At 36.6% G+C, this 21,061-nt stretch overlaps 1 protein-coding gene and 1 non-coding gene across 3 annotated transcripts in view; both read right to left on the minus strand.

Annotated features, from left to right (window-relative positions):
• NALF1 (NALCN channel auxiliary factor 1) overlaps positions 1-21,061 on the minus strand; it is a 697,011-nt gene that overhangs the window by 136,600 nt on the left and 539,350 nt on the right.
• On the minus strand, positions 13,041-13,108 carry LOC112128639 (small nucleolar RNA SNORD31). Its single transcript, XR_002911129.3, has one exon. It is a non-coding gene; the product is annotated as a small nucleolar RNA SNORD31 (small nucleolar RNA).

A 21,061-nucleotide genomic window follows, 5' to 3' on the forward strand; every position in this document is an offset into this window, starting at 1 on the left:
CATAACCTTTACTGCCATTAGACTCACCTAGGGAGGTTGGAAATCCCAGTGTCCACACTGCATACCATTAAACAAGAACCAAGACGTCTATTACTTGGGACAGAGATGAGAGAACAGAGGGAAAGAGGAAAGTTATAGTTTAATTGACTACCAGGCACTGTCATCAGGAAAGCATCCCTGAATTAGGCAGAAAAAACTAACTTAATGGGAGGATCATATTTTCTGATTTATTTGATTGATTAATTTGGATGATCCCCCTTTTTTTTTTTTTTTTTTTTTTTTTTTTTTTTTTTTTTTGAGACCGAGTCTCGCTCTGTCACCCAGGCTGGAGTACAGTTGCGCGACCTCGGCTCACTGCAAGCTCCACCTCCTGGGTTCACACCATTCTCCTGCCTCAGCCTCCCGAGTAGCTGGGACTAAAGGTACCTGCCACCATGCCTGGCTAATTTTTTCATATTTTTAATAGAGATGGGGTTTCACCATGTTAGCCAGGATGGTCTCGATCTCCTGACCTCGTGATCTGCCTGCCTTGGCCTCCCAAAGTGCTGGGATTACAGATGTGAGTATCTATGCTTTTCGACACTTTAGTTTTTGAATGTCCATAGCAATCATAGCCAAAATTTTAAAAAGAAATTGAGAAATATTGCCAACCATATAAAAAACTGCCAGTAGTTTTCCACGAATTACAAATAGACTATGTTTCTAAAAATTAATGGATAAAGGGCGTGAAACAATAATTTGGCACAAAGGAAATACAAGTGCTCAAACAGTGATTGAAAATATATTCAACCACAACTGCAATGAAATCAAGCCAATGTCTCTCCTGAAAAGCAATCCTGAATATGAAAACTATTTATTAACCACAGATGAATTGCAACATGACTTACATTAGCAAAAGGATGGCTTGCTACAGTAGATATAACCTATAGGTTGTTTTTCTCAAGCCAATGCCTGCAAATGGGCAGCCAGACATTCCTTTTTCCTGCCTTAGCAGGCTCTTCAGGCTTCAACTCTGTCTTATCTGCTCATTATTTTAATTCCTGAAAAACATTTGAGGTGTTGAGTTTATTTGATTTCTAATTCAATGGAAGGCATTTAAGCTGTAGATCAAATATGTTTTGTCTGCTTGTGTATCTATCTCCTACAATGGCGCTATTCCAATAGAAATGTACCTGTCTATTTATCTCACTCTACTTTTAATGAAGCAGGCAGCTCATTAATGGTGAGTACGTCATCTTACTCATTTTTCTGACTGTTTGAAACCTTGTAGGCCCTCAAAAAATGTTGATGGATGAATAAACAATTCAACAATGAGCAAAGGAACACCTGTCTTTGGTGAGATGCTTTCTCTGTACACAGAAGAGGTGAGAAAAAAAAGACTTGGACAAAGTGTTCTTCAGTATGATGTCATTCATCTCTTCTGATTTCTCTCTCACATTCACTGGCATACAGAGTTTTTGACCACTTGAATTATGACCAAAACTATTCCTGCTTCTAAATGCCAGAGTGTGATCACTATCATTTTACTTTTCTTAAAATTCTGAGAAAAGTCCTGAGGCAAATAAGAATCACACACAGGCAAGAAAAGTCAGAGTTTATTATTTGATTCGGGAAAGTGTGAGCTGACATTTAATGAACTAGCATTATCCTTATAAGAGGTCTACACGAAGGTTCACGGGAGGAACAGGTGCAAGGAAGGTCAAGCTAAAGAACACATTCAAATACGAGGCAGTGTGGCTTAAACTTAATGTGGAGATTGCTGGTTAAGACAGAATCAGCCCCATTTTGTGTAATTATTCTCAATTCTGAGTCTCAATTAACATTTTGCTTACCAGAGAATTGACTATAATATAGTTGGAACACATGGCAAATTCTTTAAAAGCACATTGCTTGTTTAATGGATTTGGTTAGTATGTAGCTTAAATTTCAACTTCATGTTGATGGTAGTACAGAGTGTTTTCTTTTAAATAATTTTAAAATTCTGATATTTGTCCTCAAAGTTTTACAGTAGCGAAGATTCCTCTTAAGCAGTTCTTTATAGCTATTTTATATCTTCATTTTAAAAGCAGAATACTCTGAGGTATTAGCTCAAACATCCCAGATGCCAATTCCACATGGCGCTACCAATAAGTTGGTAGGCAAATGTTGGGTTAGGTTTTATTTATGTGTGTGTGTGTTTAGCTTTTAATGTCTTGATACTTGAGGTATTAAGATGTAACTTCTGGGCTGGGTGCGGTGGCTCACGCCTGTAATCTCAGCAATTTGGGAGGCCGAGGCAGGCGGATCACTTGAGGTCAGGAGCTCAAGACCAGCCTCGCCAACATGGTGAAACCCTGTCTCTACTAAAAATACAAAAATTAGCCGGGCATGGTGGTGGGCACTTGTAATCCTAGCTACTTGGGAGGCTGAGGCATGAGAATCGCTTGAACTCAGCATGCAGAAGTTGCAGTGAGCCAAGATCACGCCACTGCACTCCAGCCAGGGAGACAGAGCAAGACTCCATCTTAAAAAAAAAAAAAGTAATTTCTCCTAAAACATTGAAAAAATAAGTAGTTTTCTTTTCACCAATAATGTTTTTACATCAAAGTATCACCAAAGTATTACCATGAATTTCATTACATCAAATATAAAGTAGAAAGGTGATTCTCTTGACATGAAAATAATGCTAAAATAACTAGAAGAGGAACAACAAAATCCTGGTTTTCTTTGTATATTGAGTTATCGACACATATCAACCACTTTATCATAAAACACAATAAAATTATTTATTCTTATTTATTATTATTTTAGATGGAGTCTCACTCTGTCGCCCAGGCTAGAGTACGGTAGCATGATCTTGGCTCACTGCAACCTCTGCCTCCCAGGTTCAAGTGATTCTCCTGTCTCAGCCTCTGAAGTAGCTGGGACTACAGGCACCCGCGACCGCACCTGGCTGAGAGATGGGGTATCACCATGTTGGTCAGGCTGGTCTCAAACTCTTGACCTCAGATGTTCCACCTGCCTTGGCCTCCCAAAGGACTGGGGTTACAGGCGGGAGCCACAGTGCCAAGCCATCTGGATTATTTAAGACCATATATGAGTGAAAAGACTAGTGAGAAATTAGAAAATATGGCTAGGGAAGAAAGGTATCAACTTGTTAAGAAAAGAAACTCAGAGCTGGCCAAATATCCTAAATGACGTTATAACACATTTTTTTTTCCCCAAGAAATGAGATAGCTCCTCAGCTGTTCCCATCTCTACTATCAGTACTGTTTGTATTATTTTTTTTGCTTGAAGGTACTTCATTTACAGTCTACATGAAAAAAGGAACAGTAAAGGATGTCTTGTACAGAAAGATAATTCCTGTTCCATCCCAGCATGCTAATTTTAAAGATAAACATATTTACCATTAAGTTTACACTACCATTAAAACTGTATGTCAATTCTAGAGCTATCTGAAAATTAAAAGGATTGATATTGCTTCTTTAATTTGAAAACTGTCAGATCTTAAAACACATAGTGTCTGAGAAATTTAAAACTTTCTAATTAATAAAGCATTCATTTTTGCATACAGAGGTTTACTGGCTTAGATGTAAAGACTGTAGTCCATTAGACAAAAGGGTTTTCTTAACACTAAACTGTATTTAATTGTTTATTAAATTATATTATATTTAATAAATGATATAATATAATAAAAATAATTAATGAGCTAAATCATCACAACAGAGTTTCCCAAAAAGTATTCAACAAAAGCCTAAAAATGGGAGAAAATTTTTGCAATCTACTCATCTGACAAAGGGCTAATATCCAGAATCTATAAAGAACTCAAACAAATTTACAAGAAAAAAGACAAACAACCCCATCAACAAGTGGGTGAAGGATATGAACACGCACTTCTCAAAAGAAGACATTTATGCAGACAAAAGACACAAGAAAAAATACTCATCATCACTGGCCAACAGAGAAATGCAAATCAAAACTGCAATGAGATACCATCTCACACCAGTTAGAATGGCGATCATTAAAAAGTCAGGAAACAACAGGTGCTGGAGAGGATGTGGAGAAATAGGAACACTTTTACACTGTTGTTGGGACTGTAAACTAGTTCAACCATTGTAGAAGTCAGTGTGGCGATTCCTCAGGGATCTAGAACTAGAAATACCATTTGCCCCAGCCATCCCATTACTGGGTATATAACCAAAGGATTATAAATCATGCTGCTATAAAGACACATGCACACATATGTTTATTGCAGCACTATTCACAATAGCAAAGACTTGGAACCAACCCAAATGTTCAACAATGATAGACTGGATTAAGAAAATGTGGCACATATACACCATGGAATACTATGCAGCCATAAAAAATGACGAGTTCATGCCCTTCGTAGGGACATGGATGAAGCTGGAAACCATCATTCTCAGCAAACTATCGCAAGGACAAAAAACCAAACACTGCATGTTCTCACTCATAGGTGGGAATTGAAAGATGAGAACACATGGACACAGGAAGGGGAACATCACACACCAGGGCCTGTTGTGGGGTAGGGGAAAGGGGGGGAGGGATAGCATTAGGAGATATACCTAATGTAAATGACGAGTTAATGGGTGCAGCACACCAACATGGCACATGTAGACATACGTAACAAACTTGCACATTGTACACATGTACCCTAAAACTTAAAGTATAATAATAAAAAAAAGACTGCAAAATTAGACATTTCCAAAACTGTTCTCTGCACTTAGAAATCGTAGCAATAGTGTCAAGGAAAATCAGAGGAGAACCCTACATCTTTTATGAAATTAAGAGATACGTAAAACCTGTAATAACAACACATGAAGAAATAAAAGAAAATGGAGAAGGGGTAACTGACCTAGCAGAGTAAGAAAGCTTAACTCAATTTAGTGGTCATCTGGTGAATTTGCACAGAGAACTATGGAAAGATGTGAAAATTCTCATCTACCAGTATAAAATTATCCAATCAGCTATTTTAGTGCCCTACTCTTAACTAAATAATAATAAGTATCACAAGATATTTGAGGAAAGCTCCCTACATAAAGAGACTGAAAGCAAAACAAACCAACAAGGGAAATCTTGGAGAAATTGTCAACATGACAGAAACACTAAGTATTGTGAATAAACTAGAGAAGAAGATCTCTTGGAAATTTAAAATGTAATTGCTGGAATTTTTTAAAAAACAGAATACTTGGAAGATAAAATGGAGAAATCTCTAGAAAGCAACAAAGAAAAAAAAAGTAAAAGAAATAACCAAAAACAGGATCAAGAATAGGAGACAACCAACTCATGAAATTCCCAAAAATATAGAACACAGGGAAAAACGAACAGGAATTTTTTTAAACAGAAGTGTATTTTCCAGGACTCAAGCCATGAGTTTTCAGATTGAAAAGACTCTAATCATAATGTGATAGAAAAATAAATTTCTGGACCTCAAAATCACTACAGCAAAGGGAAATGTCAAGCAGGGAACTATGTCAGGCAAACCTGCCTCCAAATTATTCCTAAATAAGATAGCTACAAAGATTAAAAACAAACAAACAACAACAAAGAAAAATAACCACATACCTCCCTCACAATTTGTCCACAAGAGAATTCCTTGTGGGCCTCAAGATCTTTACCCTAAAACAGTTCTGTTGGATTTCACCCTGGCAATGTAAACTGGTAGCTTGTCTTCACAGGTGCGGGAAAAAAGACAGAACTCAAAGTCATCCCTCTGCTCACCTGAGACAGATGTATATCTGATTGTTTTCTCTACCCTATTGCTTATGTAAAAACGTAGATTCACTGAGCCTGACTAAGGCATAAGTGACTATTCCTGTATCCTCCTCTCACATGTAAATTGTGTACTTAGTGAAAGGCTGATCAGTGACTCAAAAGAATGCAAACTTTTGTCTATTATCTATGACCTGGAGGCCTCCACTTCAAGTTGTCCGCCTTTCCAAACCGAACCAGTGTACATCTTACACATATTGATTGATGTTTCATATCTCCCTAAAATGTATAAAACCAGGCTATGTCCCCAAAACCTTGGGTACATGTTGTCAGGACATCCTGAGGCTGTATCAAGGGTGCGTCCTTAACCTTGGCAAGATAAACATTCTAAATTGATGGAGACCTGTCTCAGATACTTTTGGTTCACAATAACTACAACTTAAAATAACTTTAAAGCAAAATTAGAACAAGGAAACAAAAAAGTACAACAGCAAGTCACTGACTGTGATTTACCACCTGACCATCTTCTGAACGTCTCTCAGGTCTACTCTGTTTCTCTCCAGCCCCACAATCACTACCCCTGCAAAGGGCAACGGCATCCCGTCCTAGAACTCTAGGATCACTTTCTAATTAGGCTTTAGGCCCCCAGCTGGCCTTCTGGAATCCACTTTCCACCTAACAGTCTGAATAATCTCCTACAAATGCGAGTTCTTCCATTTTTTCCTTGCCTTAGGATAATGTGCTAATTTCTTAATGAGACTCTGGGAGTGCCCTATCTTAGCCCTTCTTAGTTTTATTTTGCACCACTGTCTATACTCCCTGTTCTCTTCTCCCTAGTTCCATGCTTATCTTGATTCTTCAGAAAGATTTATTTCCCTTTAGATCCTACATTGAACAATTTTACCCGATCTGACTCGTACCCCTCATACATGACCCTCCCTTGAATAGAATGTACTCTTGACTCTTCCTCTGCAAGATTCCTATTCCAATTATCTCAGCATTAACATAATTTTCTCTTGAAAACTTCCTCCTGCCCTAGTCTTGGTTAGGTAGACACTTTGTTGGCCACTGAGCTCATCCCACAGGGTTTCATTGTCTTTCACCCATTTATGCTCCCCATTAGACTGTCTGCCCTGGAAGGAACCCTGTTTATTAACTGCTAGCATCTTCAGGGCATAGCACAATGCAGCGCACTTAGTAGGCACTTGAGAAGATTAGCTGAATTGAGAAATGAACTGATGAATGAAAGCTCACACAATTCAAATAGTGGAATCAAAGCCATAAAGTTGTCATCTGGTGGTGGTGGAATGAGGTAATGAATCTGAAAGCATTTTCACTGTGCTCCTTCATTTTTCTATGAAAATATCAACCTAAATACTCCTAAGGGGGTTACCCTGTGGATTCTCACAATATGCTCCAACAGTTAACTACTCTGTAAGAATTCTCAGCCCTCACTTTAAATTAAATTCAACTTAAACAAAATTAAAAATATGGCCTTTTCCCTCATATTGGCTCCTTTCTGAATGCCCTTTCTTTGTATCAAAATAAAAAAGTGAAAGAATTAAAGAATTCTACTACTCTTCATTTGTATACAGTAATACATTCTTTGTTTTCTTATAAATATAAATTTCTTATAAATATGTCTTATAAATATAAAAATATAAAGATGTACCAAGCTTCACTCTTATCCCTCTGAGCCAGACTCTCTGCACTAAATATTACCTTCTAATACTCATCCCATACCCACGTGATGGATGCAGCCAAACTCACTTTGTTAAAACGCTGCTTTTCAGTGGGTATTTAAAAAATAATATATTCTCGTTGCATGTGTAGCTTTCTCTTACTGACTTGGAAAGTCTTCTATAATCTACCTTCAGTGCTTTCTCTTGGATATTTACTTTGTCATAAAATGTAAAATACATAAAAACTACTGGCAATTTCATATTGGCACTGAGCAAATGCAATTTCCAAGGTACTTTGTTGGGTTTTCCTTTTTTTAGATTTTCTTTTGAGTAAGTGTTTTCTATATGAGAAATTGAAAGAGTAAGTCTTTTCTATATGAGAAATTGAAACGTAATCCTTTCAGGTCTTCCACCCTTACCAAGAGTGAGCCATGAACATTTTTGCAGTTATTTTCTATGCTCAGCTTGCTTCTCTATTTTTACTTAGCAGGGTTTTTTAAGTGTTTAGCATCTCTCTTTGCTTAAAATTATTTTTGTTTTTGGCTTCTTTCTTCCAAGGTAGTAAAAACGAGCATATCTCTTTCCAATAAAAATGATAAATGAATTGAAGCCCAAAATATCTTTTTATATATATATATATTTTTATTATACTTTAAGTTCTAGGGTACATGTGCACAACATGCAGGTTTGTTACATATGTATACATGTGCCATGTTGGTGTGCTGCACCCATTAACTCGTCATTTACATTAGGTATATTACCTAATGCTATCCCTCCCCCCTTCCCCCACCCCACAACAGGCCCCGGTGTGTGATGTTCCCCTTCCTGTGTCCATGAGTTCTCACTGTTAAATTCCCACCAATGAGCGAGAACATGTGGTGTTTGGCTTTTTGTCCTTGTGATAGTTTGCTGAGAATGATGGTTTCCAGCTTCATCCATGTCCCTACAAAGGGCATGAACTCATCATTTTTTATGGCTGCATAGTATTCCATGGTGTATATGTGCCACATTTTCTTAATCCAGTCTATCATTGATGAACATTTGGGTTGGTTCCAAGCCTTTGCTATTGTGAATAGTGCCGCAATAAACATATGTGTGCATGTGTCTTTATAGCAGCATGATTTATAATCCTTTGGTTATATACCCAGTAATGGGATGGCTGGGGCAAATGGTATTTCTAGTTCTAGATCCCTGAGGAATCGCCACACTGACTTCCACAATGGTTGAACTAGTTTACAGTCCCAACCAACAGTGTAAAAGTGTTCCTATTTCTCCACATCCTCTCCAGCACCTGTTGTTTCCTGACTTTTTAATGATCGCCATTCTAACTGGTGTGAGATGGTATCTCATTGCAGTTTTGATTTGCATTTCTCTGATGGCCGGTGATGATGAGCATTTTTTCATGTGTCCTTTGGCTGCATAAATGTCTTCTTTTGAGAAGTGTCTGTTCATATCCTTTGCCCACTTGTTGATGGGGTTGTTTTTTTTCTTGTAAATTTCTTTGAGTTCTTTGTAGATTCTTAAGATAAGTCTTAGGACTTAAAGCTGTAGTTTTCTCTTTTTAAGAATCCACTTTTTCTGCTTATTGCTGACTTACTTGCGACTGGCTGCCTACTTTTACATATACGCTGGTCAAAGAATAACACCTAAATCTTCAATTAAGTCATCATTGCAATGATCACAATAAGCAATACATGGGAAGTACTGAAAATCAAACACTTTAAAAGATTTTTAGAAATGTAAATGAAAGATCCTTTCTAGGAAATGAGAAAAACTATTGATTGCTATTTAGTAGATATAAAACTTGCCTAACATTATTGTAGAAACATTAATAACCAAGACTATAATTCTGATTTTGCAAGAACTCAAATAATACTTAGTTTTACACTTAATCTTTTATCATCTGTGACAAAACTTACCAAAATGAAAGATTATCTAGAAGCAGAATCAAAGTTGTAATATAACTATTTTCAAGAGTTAGACGACCCATGCATAAAATCATTTATTGAGACATGCATATGTGTCTAAGAATACATTCTAATACACGTTTAGTAAACTGTCATTAAAGCATATCTGTAGTGGGGTGCCAATCACTGATTTTTAACAAAACCATTCTATGATCCATTGAGAGAGGTATTGACTTTTATCCATTTTGTCTATAATATCATCACAATTTTACATATGGGAGGTTTAAACAAATTAGAGGTTTAAAAACACGTAGAATTCCTGGGAATAATCTTTAGATGCAAATTTTAAAACCAATCTATCCCCAAGTTCTGATACTAAAACACAATGTTCAATCTTAGTTTGGAAGAAGTAAGAAACATGCAAAACAGATTACATTTCTAGTTTGATTTAGATCTTTAATTCTTAACTTATATTAAGAGCATATACTAGACTATTATAAGAAATAGCAGCATACAACATATGAATGTTTATAATATGTACAAAGTAACTTATTAAAAATAATTGAATTATAATGTCCACGCCACAAAGACAAGATATCTGGTAGTTATCTAGAAAAACTGAGAGAAAACAATGAGATAAAATTGAGATAAAATGAAGCATTAAAACATAAGATATAGAATTTTCTAAAAATAAAATGTCAGAAAATTTTCAAGGTAATTAAAGAAAAGAAGCAAAAACTAACAAACAAGTTGAGTAGAGCATTAAAATGTTAAATTTTTGGAATAAAAATGCTTAGAAAGCATTCAAAATCCAATAGCATCAGTTAATAGAACTGACACAGGTAATAATCACTGAGGATTCTCATACTTTTCTATCACTGCTTTCCATAAGAGGCATGGAAACATGGTAAGGAGATATGACTGAGCATAAGAACTCTGTCAGAAAAAAGCAAAGGAAGCAAATAATCTTTTTTTCTATTAATTTTGTTTCATTTTATTTTAAAAAGTCCTAAGGAATTATTTACAAATGACAGTTTTCTGACAAAATATGTAAATCAAATAAATATCATTCAAAACATCACAAGCAAAGCTTTTTGAAATTTTTCAACTGTTTGTTATCAACTGCACAATTCCTGCTTTAAATAAAATGGTAAACTAGAATTTGTATTTGTATCTTTTTGCACAGAATATGTCACTGCCCTAGCATGGCTGTTTAAGTTACTGAGTTATTGAACGCTTGCAAATTGCATAGAACGATGAGCCATGTTATGAGTACCACTTTTTTCAAACCTTAAAAATATCTTAGGAGAGAAGCAGCATTTATAAAGTATGACTTTCAGATGGGAATTTAGATTTCTACACATTAAATTAGAAAGCCTATATACTTTGAGCAGAAGGAGAGGAATAATAGAAACTTTCATGTATTGTGGCGGGACTAGAAACTGGGGCTGCCTCTTGATAGCACAACTTGGAAATACTCATCAACATTTTGAACATTCACACCCTTTGCCCCAGCGATGCTACTTTTACTAATTTTTCCTACAAATGTTCTTGTACATGTAGGCAAGACTATGCACAAGAATGTTCATGGTGACATTGATTATAGAGCAAAAATATAGGGGCAAACTAAAGGTTCATTAATAAAGAATGGTTTAAGTAAAATTCATAAAACAACAATAAAGATTCAGTGACATGGTCCACCTATGGCATAAAGCAAGCACAATGCATACAGTATAATTGCTGCCATTTGTATGTCCATTTATAAGTAAGCGAATTTATTTTTCCAAGACTCATATTACATACATGTTTCTACACAGACTTACGATTGTCCAGAAAATTTTGGTTAAGCAGCAGAGTTCAGGGAGTTCAGTTTGGTAAGTCACAGTCCTAACATCTTTAAAAAGTGCTCAAAGATGGAGACAGGTGTCTCTCAGCATTGTTTGATTGAAAGATGTGAGGGAGAATGTGCCAAGAGATAGGGCTGGGCCAACTGGTCCTCTGGCCATCATAAGCATCCCATCAAAACCATCAGGGTTGGGGCGGTGGGCGTTAGTGATAAAATGATGAGTCACAAAAGAATGTTGAACCGGTGAACGTGGGACAGAAGAATGCTGTGATTAGATGTATATTAACATATTGGAAGATCACTCAGCCAGGAGCATAAAGGATGTATTCAGGGAAAGACCAAAAGTGGGAAGGTTATTAAAATGACAATTGCAGTATTTAATGGAGATATGACAAGAGCCTGAATTCAAGCACTGACAGCCAAGAAAACCACTGGATAAACAGGATGGAACAGATAAAGACGCAATATAAGGAGTATACTTGTTAAAAATTGTTGATTAATTAGATATGAGAAGAAAGTGCTTATGTTATTTTCTGCCTTGTTCTTAGAGGTTCATAAATATAAAAAGAAACACATATAAATATTTCAGATAATTATTAATTCATTAAATGTGCATAACAACTATATAAGGTAGGTTCTAATACTATCAACTTATACAGATGAATAAATAGGAGTACTGAAGGTTTAAATTACTTGTCCAAGTTCATGCAGTCAGTAAATGGTGGGCTCAGAATTACAAACCAAGGCAGTTGAACACCACTGCCTGTACATTTAGCCACTACATTCTACCTCCCCTCAGACTCCCCTGATCACTTTCAGAGCTTCTAAGATGATGTTTGGATTCCAACTTAGGTGAATGGGTGAAAAGAGCCACCACTAATCTAATGAGGAGAAGCTGGAGTTAATGGAATGACCACAAGTCCAATTTAAAGGGCTGAGATTTGAAGTACTTGTGACACACTAAAGTTGAGGCATTTAGCAGGAACTTAAAGAACAGAACAAGGCTCCAGTTATAAACTTCAAGCCTCTTGGTAAAACCATGGTATATTGAGATATAGACATGGAAGAGATGTTCTAGAAAAGGTAATCTCCAGTCTTTTGACTTGCTAATTGTATGATATATATACACTTCTCTAGGAGGTCTTTTAAAGATGTGCCTAAAAAATAAACAGACATTGACTGGCAGTAAGAAAATATGGCCATTTTAATCCTTTAAAATAAATCTGAAAACTATACAATTCAGAAGAAAAACACCCCATCAAAAGCCTGTCCTTTGGAATTATTTCCTTAGTTTCTCCCACGCCAACACACACACACACACACACACACACACAAAACCAACCAACCAACCAAACAAAAAAACTTAACCAACAAAATCATCTTCTTTTGACCTATTCCACTGTTAATCAGTGAAACCCTCAACTTCAGATGGACTTCTTCCAAATCTTTGACTCATTTTCTTACTTCCTCGCATCAACTCCTTAGTTGCAGAGAATGAGGTCAAGGGACTGAAATAACATTAAATAGTTAATCATGATGAAACTAGAATGGGTAATAAAAAGCAAATCTTGAGATAATCAGGAATTATTCCTATAATCCCTCCATTATTACTATTGAAAGAATAGGGCTCCTTTGAGTAAAGAATGTTGGTATATGGACGTTCACTCAGTACTATATCCCAGGCCCTGTGAAATGGATCTACGACAGGACAAACTCACTCATTGCATTGTTATGGATACCAGGATTTCCTCTTATAACAAAAGCATAAGATGACCTTAATAATCTTATGATTGCCAATGCTCCTTTTGGCTGTGAATATCTCTGAATTTATATTAATAAGACTGTCTCAACAGGAGCTACTATATCTTTTAAAAAATTATTTGTATTTTTCAAACTCACAGCTCAGAAAATATCTTCCATGCATATTGATCAGATGGGGCAGTATTCAACTCATCACTGGTGGTATCATTAAGAATGGTATTTCCTATCAACATTTATAAAAAGGAATTTATGTGAATAGAAATAAGCTAAAGAAGTCTAAAATGTGGAGAAATTGAAAATATTATTGCACACTGAATTTTAACATACATAGAAAAAGTTAAAGTGGGTGAAGCAAATCTAGAAGACCTTTATCAAAAAAGGATAACAAATGTTTTTATTTTTGTGGGTAAAATAGTCATTTTACTTTTTCCCATCAATATTAAACATCCTAATGATGGGCCTTTAAATTTGAAAAGTGGAGTTTCTAAGATAAATTAATGAGTTGAAGAGAACAGGCTGGCTAAAGGAACAGAACAGAAGCAATTTTATTTTTTCAAATATTGAGAAAAAATATGAGAACACTGCAAGAGATTGATATTGAGTATTAATCATTTCCCTGTAGTTTGTGCAATTTTCTCTGCTAGAAGAACATCCTGATCTCCACTGGAAACATTAAATTTGCTTTGTGAGTTGAAGAAAAAGCTAAGCTTAGCAAGTTTGTTCCAGGTGTTTAAACACTGATTTCAGGAATAATTAGTGAGATGACTTTCTGAGGGTTAAGATATTTGCCATTTTTTTCTATGAAAAGGCAGCCCATTTTCAGATCTCTACATGGTAAAAAGTTGCACTCAACTTGAACTGAACTTTGGTTTCCACTAATTTCCATGGGTTGTTCCTGGCCCTGTGTCTAGAACTACACAGATTCTGCCTGTAATGTCTTTCATAACACATCCTTTCAAGTGTTTAAAAAGCTCCAGGTCCTCCTAAATGGCATCTTATCAAAAATAATCATTTCAAATGTGGCATCATTTTGAGATGCTGTACCTGTTAACACTTTTTCGATCACAGTTCTATCCATATCCCGTTTAAAATAAGAATTCCAAAACCTAAAAAAAGGTATATATTTCATTTCTGTCACATTAGAGCAATTAAGGTAGAGTGAGATTTTTCCTCTCTTCTCTATTAGTGGAGCCTTACCCCCTTAGTTTCTGGTTTGTTTTTTATAGCCATACCACTCACCCTATTAGCTTATCATGGATATAGAGTGTTTGCTAAACTAGGACTCCTTGTCTTGTATTTGCGAAGATTTTACTTAAACCCAGGAGAGATCTCTGTATTTTTCCAGGGATAACAGTTATTTCCATTGGCTGGTCATGCGAATCCAACCTTTTTTTGTATATGCTCTGTAATTCCTTATCACCTTCAAGTTGCTATTTTTCCTTTTCAACAACATTTTCTAGGATAAACTTTAAACAGCTCTATGCTCACCTACATGTAACATGGATAAATCTACATACATACCTATCTCTTATTCAAAAGACTGGTTAATATACCTTATTAGATGCCTCATTACAAACCATGAAGAAGTCTTAGAACATAAATAATCCATGGCATGAGACAGCATACGCTAATTTTGGATTCTTGTGATGACTTATTATTAAGTAAACACAAACCAATCATTCAGTGCTAGAAATTAACTATGAGTCATCATTACGCTACCTGTTCTCTAACTCCTCTGTTCTCCCTTTTGAATTAAAAAAAAATACTCCATTTGTGATCTTCTGGCACCTCCACTCTAATCCCTGGTTTGTGAATGAACACCAAGGATGACTGAAGACCAGCCTAAGAAGGGAGTTCTTCCAGCAGCTTCCTGGATGTGCTCCTCTGGTCCTGGGAACCTCAGATTTTGATGGGCTCAGTACATACTTTCTCTCTCCTCACACAGTTTATGCTTCAAATTTCATAACCATCCTTTGTCCACTCTTTCAAGTCCACAATTCTGTAAGGAAGGAGACAGGCAAAGTGGAGGCTGAGTTGCTTTGCCATTCATAAATTACCTCCTTTCAAAATGATCCCCAATACGATGTCCTTTCTGATCCAACAGTAACATTTGCTCCACCAGATTCCATAGAGTCAAGGGTGTTCCTGTCCCCTTGGAAGTCTGCACACCTTTGAACGCCACAGGCCACACTTGGATATACCCAGAGCTTTTATTTTTTGAGATCCACCACAGACTTCACTTTCTCTTTCGAACTCATATAAAGCTTAGCTGTTTGTTTGCAGAACGCTTATCTTTTCATGAATGAAGTTTTCTGATTTTATTAATAGATCACTGGAGTATTGACAAGCGAGGACCAGTTAAGAGACCACTACTGGACTGTGACCTTCCAGATTTTCAGTAGCAGGATTCAAGTCTCTATCTCCACAAAATTGCAAATGTTTCTGTGCTATAGAACTTCTCATTAGTGTGAAAATAGTTCCATTAAAAAACATTGTAGCTATAATTCCTCAGTGTCTGTTGAATAGTTCTAACAGCTCCACTCAGATTTTAAGACACTTCACCAATCTTGCTTCATTTCAGGCTTTCATCTTCAAATCACTATTTTAAAATTATTGAGAAAATTCAACTGCACCGCTCAATTTCAGTCTTATATGACTGTTGTTTATTTTTGGAGATTTAGGGAATGATTATTTGATCTGCCTCTGAGTTTATTTCTGATGTTGCTACCTCAAATTTTTTTTTCTCTATTTTTTTCTCATATAGCTCTTTTTAAAAACACAAATCTGATCAACTTCTTCTGCTTAAAGTCTTCCAGTGACTCCTAATGACTCACTTACCCCCAATCAGATTGTGAGGGATGAAATGAAAGCCTGCCTGTTTTCACAGCCCAGAGCAGACTCTAGTACCTGTACTACAATCGACCTGCAATAAACATTTCTCAAACAGAAGGAATGCACAACAACTAAACTATGAAAACATTCCATTGTGCTTGTCCCTGGTCTTATGTTTATCCTTCCTTTTTTGCCCAACTTTTTGTTTTAAATTGTAACTTATCCAAGAGACTGTTTGAATACACCTGCCTTTATTTTCTCTAGGAATCCAGGACTTTGGGAGGCTGAGGCAGAAGGATCGCATGACCCCAGGAGTTGATCAGCCTGGGCAACATAGCAAGACCCTATCCCTATGAATAATTGAAAAATTAGCCAGCATGGTGACGTGTGCCTGTAGTCCCAGCTATTCAGGAGGCTGAGGCAGGAGGATCCCTTGAGTCCAAGAATTCGAGGTTACAGTGGGCTATGATTGTGCCACTGCACTCCAGCCTAGGCAACAGACAAATGAAAACAAAAAATATTTTCTCTAGAAATTTTTTCACCAGTAGGAAATTAAAAAGTGGCTTTAGAGTGTTTTCATTTGTATTATTGTCCTAACACTTTGACAGTATTTTTCAGTCCTTCCTATTATTTTTCTGAATCATGGTATCTCATACTTCTAATCAAAGACGTATTTCAAAAGGCCTATCATTTTAAAATATTTTGCTTTATATCCATGGAAATCCTTTTAGAACTTATTTTAATATTTCTTTCATCTAGATTTAATACGCTTACCTAAACTCACCAGAGACAACCTCAATTTGCATTTCCGAGATCTGTTTTAAGATACTTGACCTTGTACTTAACTTTCTGGTTAACAGATTAAAGTACTACATTTCTGGGAGTGGGGGGAAGAAAATCTGTTTAAAACAGTATCTAGGGCACTTGTGCACATTCACAGGCAAAATTCTAGAAGAAAATCCCTAAATTCCAAGAAAGTATCCATCTGCTAGATAATATCATTGCATAGAGGAGTAACTGTGGGTTAATCAAAACATTCTATTTCTTCACCATGCATTGACTCATAGAATGTTGCGTATCAGTTGTGTTTGTGTGCCTGTGTGTGTGCATAGTAGATATACTTGTAAACTCATGAAACAGTGGCCAAACCTTCCAGAAATATTTCTAACTTTTCAATAGTTTTTATTACTTGTAAAGAAATTATAATTCATTACAAAAGAGCTGAAGTTAAATTGATTGATATGTGACAGTTATGCCAAAGTATCTACTGTCCAATAACTCAAGGTATATTATTCAATGCCATGTAGATCATTTCTACACTATGATATTAACAAAACCTGGATGAGTCAATTTGTTCACTTTAGCCTTCTGAAATGATTTATGTCTATTGCCACAAATTTGATTTGCTGAAGAAATTGAATCAATTGTAAAGATGACTATTGCAATCCACTCCCTCCTGCCAAAGGCAGTCTATTCAATCAAGAGCTATCTTGAAATCATCAGTGGCTTCTCTAAAAATATGGAAGTACTCAGTTAACATATGATTTATTTTTCATGTTCTAAATATTATTAGGACAAAACCATTTACTGTATTTTTGAGAAGCATAGTGTGCATATTATAAGACAAAATGGCATAATCCAACATCATATACATAAAAAATAAAATTAAAATAATACAAATCATATAAAATCATATAATGGCCTGAAATCAGAATGCATGATGATGAGCTAATTTTTCCAAGTTCTTTCACATCTATTTTAAAATTAACACTCAAGACAATCTTATGAGACATTTTATAACCCCTTTTTGACTAAAGACAAATAATTCATGGAATATAATGGCTTGCCCAAAATTAGTATGTTTCAGAGCTGAGGAAAAGCAAATGGAAGACTTGATTTTTACCTTGACTTCCAATATTTTATTATACAGTCACTTATCTTTTTAAGAATATAATCTGGCTGGGCGCAGTGGCTCACGCCTGTAATCCCAGCATGTTGGGAGGTTGAGGCGGGTAGATCACTTGAGGTCAGGGGTTCAAGACCAGCCTGGCCAATATGGCAAAACCTTATCTCTACTAAAAATGCAAAAATGAGCTCGGCATGGTGGCACGCGCCTGTAATCTCAGCTACTGGGGGCGCTGAGGTAGGAGGATTGCTTGAACCTGGTAGGCAGAAGTCGCAGTGAAGCAAGAGTGTGCCACTCCAGCCTGGGCATGAGAGAGAAACCGTGTCTCAACATATATATATATATATATATATATATATATATATATATATATATACACACACACACACATATATACAACACACATATATACATTATATATACACACATATATACAACACACATATACATATATACATATATGTATGTGTGTGTGTGTGTGTGTGTGTAATCCTATTTTTCATCAAATCGTTTCACTAACCTCGAGTCATCCAAAAAGGAAAATATACAAATTTCCAAACAATTGTTTTAAAAAATCTGTGGTAGTGAAAACAATTTCGAAGGCAGAAATGCTAGGAGGCAGGAATCAAGAGGCTGGGATTGGAGTCCCACCTAAATAATATAAAATCTGGAAAAATTAGCATCAGTCACATCTTAGTGCACCTGAAGCAAAGTTTAATGGAGATGAGACCTGCTTACACTTTCTTTCATTCTCCTTCTGATAAATGAGAATGTTGAAGCATAGCTGGTCTGAACAGAGCTTCTCGGGCATTCCTGGTCCATGAAAATCTGGCCAGTCACAGGTGTTAGAGCAATGCCATGTAAATTACCAACTTTATTAACGATTGACCTTTCCTCCATGCAAGACATTGTAATAAGTGAATTATATGCATCATTTTAATTAATTCTTAGAACAATTCTCCATTTTCCCCATTTTATAGCAATGAAAACTGAGACTGGGTTAAGGAACTGGCCTATTCATAGCCAGTAGATTAATCCAGATTTGGACTCAGCTTCCTTAAGGAAGATCACACTGAGAGGATTGAGCTTCAAAATGAGTGTTGAAGGTTTGTGAATTGTCTACAGAATGCTTTAAGTGGGCTTTAGACCCTGCAGGGACAGAATATAAGAAACCAGCAAGCAAAGAATGTGGCTCTTCAGCATGGTGCCCAGGGATAGTGCCTCCACTGGGCCTTGAGGGTGATCTTAATTAGAGGATTCCCTCACATGATCCAGCCAGGCTAGCCAGATCCTGTCACAAGAACACCTAACCCCAAAATCACACATTGAAGTTTTCTGTCATGAACAAAGGTCAGAACAGAGAACTGGGACTTTCACTAAATTTTTAGATGTTATGACTTTCTTTATGTCTAGTTGCTAATTTTAAAAAGTTGTAGTTCTTCTTGCCTGTAACTTTGCTATCAGGCAAGGAGAATTATAGCTTTTACCTGCCTCTAAATACCAGCAGCCACCAAGACCTACAGAAAGGGGAGCCTGGCACCTAGCTTAGTCCATTGGCTATAGCTAGCCTGGCCTCTTGTCCTCACTCAGATGGGGCTTGGCCTGCTGACTTGTAAGAGGGAAGGTGTTGGGTGCTGCATTCTTCCACCTTGCAGCTCTGTTGAACTACATTCATTTCAAGAGAGATCATTTTATAAAACCAATTCACTATGAATGAGGTCCCTGTGGCCGAACCATTCTATAATGGGCAATATTCTAATAGACTGTCATTCACATTATTTTAATACATTCTTTTCTATTATCAGGCTTTTGGTATAATTACCACTTAATCAAATGTCACTGAGTGTCCTAGATATGGTAATTTATCTGGCTTGTGAATAATTTCAGCTTGATGAAACATGATAGCAATACTTTTAAAACTTTTTACTGACTTGAGCTACTGGACCTCAAGTGCATCTTACTGAGTGATCATTTCCGCTTTTCTTCTCTTTACCTATTTGTGGTTGCAATACCAGCATTCAAATGGCTAATGGTTTGCTCTTCTGTACTTGCTAATTAGCCTGAACAGCCATCAGATATTAAAGGTATCCTGGGGACTGTTTATGGGTGACTCTATAAACCTCTGTCCTTGCCAACCCTCTTTATAGAGTGGTACTCCAGCCACCAAAATCCTAGTCATCCCTCAGATCTCAGCTTAAAAGTGCTTTCCTTTTTCCTTTTTTTTTTTAAAGACAGGATCTCACTGTGTCACCCAGGCTGGCGTTCAGTGGCACGATCACGACTCACCACAGCCTCAACCTCCAAGGCTCAGGTGATCCTCCCACCTCTGCCTCCCGAGTAGCTGGGCCTACAAGCATGTGCCACCATGCCAGACTAATGTTTGTAAAGATGGGTCTCATTATGTTGCCCAGTGCCCAGGCTGATCCTGAGCTCCTGAGCTCAAGGGATCTACCCACCTTGACCTCCCAAAGTGCTGGGATTACATCTGTGAGCCACAATGCCTGGCCACTTTTCTTTTTCCTAAACACCCTTTGACTTCTTCCAACTTTTCATCTGCTGCAATACACACACACACACACATACACACACACACACACACACACACACTTTTGTTTGGCTCTCACTATTATATTCTGTAATTTTCCTTTCCAGACTCATCACACTCACATCCTCTGTGCTTAGTGTATTGTAGGTGCTTAAAACAAACTTTTCTTGTACTTTGTTCAAATTATTTCTTAAAATAATTTCTAATTTATCACAACTTAAACTCCAAAGTGCAACTAGTATGAGAAGTCCTCCCATAAAGCATTTTCCTTCTGTTAAATAAAGACACTTTAAGAAATGGCCTTGACAAACCTTTGGTTTCTCTGCTCTCCTCTCTCTCTTCTATTGAAGTGTTTTGAAGAAATAGAATGAATTTCTAAATGAATAGTACAATGCCTCGATCAATCCTTTTATCCATGTCCTGGAAAAACAATTTTGTAATCTCATTTTTTAAAGGAAGAAATAGAAGAATAACCTTGCAATCCAAAGTCTAATCCTCTAGGTTCACAGCAGGAAATCAGGGTGACAGCACTTAGGGTTTCCAGGCTCAACCACAGAGTGGTGGCCAACACTATCAAAAATTTACCCCTTTTGCAGAATCTTGAGCCATCACAACTCCAGTGCAAACCAAAAAGGGTTTCAGGAAAAACACTAACCCAATAGGTCCACCAAAAATGTTGTAACTAGGCTTTAAATTAGAGGTACAGTGTTTCACCAGTATGAAACTGTAACATCTTAGATTATATCATGAGGAAAAGCATCTCAATGAGTTATCAAAATGAGGTACAGTGTTTCATCAGTGTGACACTGTAACATCTTAGATTATATCATGAGGAAGAGCATCTCAATGAGTTATCAAAATGAGGTACAGTGT

The sequence above is a fragment of the Pongo abelii genome, chromosome 14 (genome assembly GCF_028885655.2).
Source record: "Pongo abelii isolate AG06213 chromosome 14, NHGRI_mPonAbe1-v2.0_pri, whole genome shotgun sequence".
In the NCBI taxonomy this organism is placed as follows: domain Eukaryota; kingdom Metazoa; phylum Chordata; class Mammalia; order Primates; family Hominidae; genus Pongo; species Pongo abelii.